Source organism: Trichechus manatus, unplaced genomic scaffold (genome assembly GCF_000243295.1).
Source record: "Trichechus manatus latirostris isolate Lorelei unplaced genomic scaffold, TriManLat1.0 scaffold00041, whole genome shotgun sequence".
Lineage (NCBI taxonomy): Eukaryota > Metazoa > Chordata > Mammalia > Sirenia > Trichechidae > Trichechus > Trichechus manatus.
In genome coordinates, this window is record NW_004443977.1 from 15759224 (window position 1) to 15763690 (window position 4467).

Below are 4467 nucleotides of genomic sequence, written 5' to 3' on the forward strand. Positions count from 1 at the left end.
TTCGCTTTCAGCAAGCAAGGTTGTGTCATCTGCATATCACAGGCTTGTTAATGAGTTTTCGTCCAATCCTATTGCCTAGTCCAGCTTCTTGGATTATTTGCTCAGCATACAGATTGAATAAATTTGGTGAAAGGATACAATCCTGACACACAACTTTCCTGACTTTAAATCACACAGTATCTCCTTGTTCTGTTCTAACGACTGCCTCTTGATCTATGTACAGGTTCCACATGAGCACAATGAAGTGTTCTGGAATTCCCATTCTTCTCAATTTTATCCATAATTTGTAGTGATCAACATAGTCAAATGACTTTGCGTAGTCAGTAAAACACAGGTAAACATCTTTCTCATATTTCCTGTATTTACACTAGTGAGAGCAAAAGCCAGGAACTGAACCCTCATCTCCTGGTTTCACGTTGGTTTGGCTTCAAATTTTCCACGATAACTGACCACCTGTATGTTGGGGAACATTAGCCTTGTAGTTTGAAACAAACAAAAAGAAAACATATTTGACTGTTTTTTGTACATTGGTCTTTTTTCCTCAAAGGCAGAGAAAGATATTTCACTTACCGCCACATGAAGTTTTATTCTTTCTTCATGTTTCTACTCTGGAATGATCCTTGATATACAGAAGAGAGAGATAAGTCTTCAAGGAGGAAAACCAGAGGATGTAATAAAGATAAATGATGTAGTGACTCCAAGGTTTACAGTTTGAGGAAAAACTTTGGTCCAGCCATGCTTGGGAAGGAGGAGCAACAATCACCCACACTAGTCATATGCTCAGTGCTCTGCTTTTCTGGGCACCCTGTGTCGGCATCAATAGTGAGGTAATTCTGAAGAACAAGGGGGCTTATTCATCCCACATGCCTGCTCAGACTGTTAGGGTAAACAACTTTCAGCTGCGTTTCCTGTTAGTAAAAGAAAAAAGAAATTCATAGTGGTATTAGTCAAATGTGGTTGTTAGGTGTCATTGAGCTGGTTATGACTCATACCGACCCTGTGTAAAACAGAACGAAATATGTTCCGGTCCTGTGCCATCCTCACATCTGTAGTTATTCTTGAGCCCATTTTGCAGATGCTGTGTCAATCCATCTTGTTGAGGGTCTTCATCTTTTTCTTTGACCCTCTACTTCACCAAGCATGGTGTCCTTCTCCAGGGACTAGTTAAATAGTATTTGAAAATTTCCTCATTGTGTTTCATTTAAAAGCACTTTCTTTGGCAAGAGGATCCACACATATATTATTCTCATTATTTCTTGACTGAATTTAATGCAAACTGCTTCGACTCTAGCTTTACAACTTATCAGGATCACTCTGGGAAGTTCGAAAATAATAATGACAGGAATACTTCAATTCAGCAGCCAGATCCTATAGTTGAAGTCATCTTGTGACCTGTCTGCCTGAGAAACCTTGACTACATAGCTCAGAGACAACTAATTGGTAGTGGAGTCATGAAAAATGTTTATAAAACAGCTAAATAATTGTGACCAGAAATGTGAAGGGAAATAATGAATTGTAAGTCTAGTTTTTACTCTGAGCTTTTAAGAGGAAACTGTTCAGAATGGTTGCAAAAGTTGACACTTCAAAGACTGTGTTCAGCGTCCATTGTTTCCTACTTCTCTGGCCTGTTTTCCTCCAGGATTCTCAGTGAGAGGAAGCTAACCTGCCTTGGGCCCCCTTAGGTAGGATGTGGGCAGAGAAAATGCTGAATTAAACTTTACACAGATCTGTTCTTCTCTAAATTCTTGCCTCAAAGTTGAGTTAAATGAGAGGGAATGGTTGGCATCTGGTTGGTAAATCACAATGCTAAGTCATTCTTAGAAAAGATAAGGAAGTAGACATTCAGTATTGAAGACAAGTTAGACATTGTTCTGGATTTTAATTTAAGGATGACATTTTCCATACATAAAGTCTAGCTGGGAGAGATGAATCTCATTTCTGCTCACTAAACCCTTTTATCATGAATCTTTTCCCTCTGGTGAAATTTGGCTGCTTCTATTGAAAAAACATGATGTAGAGGCTATACTTTTGGCCCTGGAGGCTAGTTATTGATGTATGTGTCCCAGATTTGAGAACTCCAGCTTTGTTCAAAGCAAATTCTGGCTAGTCCTGTCCACTCACAGGACTAGTAGATCCCTGGAGCATCCATAGAGCTGCCAATCACAATCCTAACAGCATGACGATGAGGAGAACATGCCTCATTATCCAAGGGATTGCTAGAGAATGGCCAGCTGGAGCCTAGAGGCATAATGGTTAAGTGCTCAGCCACTAACTGAAAGGTTGGTGGTAGGTTTGCTATGACGCAGATTGAAAGCACCCAACAAGAACAAGGAGGCTGGTAACCCGGGAGTCTTCCCCTGCTGACCAAATCTAGACAACACTGGGTAAGATTACAAATGACATTGATATTTTATTAATGCAGGGAAAGGTTGGTAAGGGAACAATGCCAGAGATCTTGACAGTCTTTCAGGTAAAACCAGGGTTGGCCCTAAGGATGCCGTCTTATCTAGTGCTGCTATAACATATATACCACAAGTGGATGGCTTCAACAAAGAAAAATTTATTTTCTCACAATCTAGTAAGCTAGAAGTGCAAATTCAGGGTGTCAGCTCCAGGGGAAAGCTTTCTCTCTGTGTTGGCCTTCTCATCAATCTTCAGTTGGTCTGGGAGCATCTCAGCACAGGAACCTCAGGTCCAAACACTGCGCTCTGCTCCCAGTGCTGCTTTCTTGGTGCTATGAGGTCCCCCTGTTTCTCTGCTCACTTCTCTCTTTTATATCTCAAGAGATTACCTCAAGACACAGTCCAACCTTGTAGATTGGGTCCTACCTCACTAACACAACTGCCACCCATCCTCCCTCATTAACATCATAGAGGTAGGATTTACATCATATAGGAAAATCACATAATACCAGGAATCATGGCCCAGCCAAACAGATATACACATTTTTTGGGGGACGTAATTCAACCCATTACAGATGCCAAGAGACTATTGTTGTCTGAGTCAGAAGAATCCTCCTTCCCTTCTAGATGCAAAGGTGATGTGGCTTCAACACCTGAAACCTCACTGAACATCAGGGATGATCTGTCTTACCTGGCTGGACCTCTTCTCTCCAGACCAGCTTTCTCTCTTTGTTTAACCGTTTGTTCCCTATAGCAGTGACTTCTTTCTCTGAATCTCCCAGGATATGAGACTATTCCTCCTTTTTTTTCCCACTCCCTCTTCCTTGACAGAAAAGGTGTCAACATCAGTCAAGGCATTGAGCCCTTTTTAGCTCTAAAAGCCTACGACTCATTTCTACAATAAGTAGGAGTGAGTAGGAACATGTTCCTTTAGAACTTGAAAAAAAAAAAAAAACCTTTCTTTTTCAGGGGGGTCGTGATTGGGCTTTCATTCTCCCTTTCCTTCTAAATGCTCTCCCAAAGTAATAAGCCAGCAAAACCATCTGTAGTCATTGGCAGTCAAATGTGTGAAACTTGTGAACTTGCTGTTCAAATCAAATTTCTGGTAAAGACAGAATGAACGAGAAGTCTGTTTGAGGCAGCTTTTGAAGAACAGCAACACTCATCTTTAAGTTAGCTTGAAGAGCTTGGTTTCATTCACAACAGAGATAACGAGTACTAATACAGTCAAAGCTAACACCTGAAGAAACAAAAGGGAAAAATAATGGCACAAGTATGGGGAAAGGGCAGAAAAACAGAAAAAAAAAGAAAATGTCAAGCTTATACAAGCCTGATGCTATTATTCATATTTTTAAAACATTTCACATATTTGTAAAGTTCAGTTCAGCAGAGATTTTCCAGGGTGTTTACTATGTGCTAGACAATTTGCAAAGTTCTGAAAATTGGAAAGTAAAAGCAAATCTCTCTTCTAGAAAAATTATGCTTAGCACTCGGTAGACATTCATTAAATGTCAGTTCACTTTTTTTCTGTTTATGAGAAAAATTCTGAATCAAGCAATATTTATTTTATTGTGATTGTTAAGGTTTTTTTTTTTTTTTTTTTTTTTTAAGAATATGCTGTGGCAGAGAAGGCTGGCTATCCCCCAAAATCAATTTTCATTTCTTCTGGTGTGGGTACATTATTAAACTACATTTCCCAGCTTCCCTTGCAAATAAGTGTGACCATGTGATTATGTACTAGCTTATGGCATGTGAGTAGATTCATAGAATCTGGGCTAGGGTTTTTTAATAAGTGGTTGTGCTTTATCTATGACCTCCTTCTTGGCTACCACTGCACTTAAAATAGATAGGTGTTTGTTCTGAAGACAATGCATGAGGGTGAGTTGTATGGGCTGTCCTTGCAGAATTTTTAAACAGGTGGATAGACTTGATCAAATTTACCTCAAGTAAAATCCTCCTAGTGGCCAGTAGGAGATGGATTGCAGGGCAAGACCTTAAGGCAAGGAGAGCAGTTATTAGGGTACTGCAGAAACTCAGGTGAGAAATTATGAGTCAGAATGTGTGC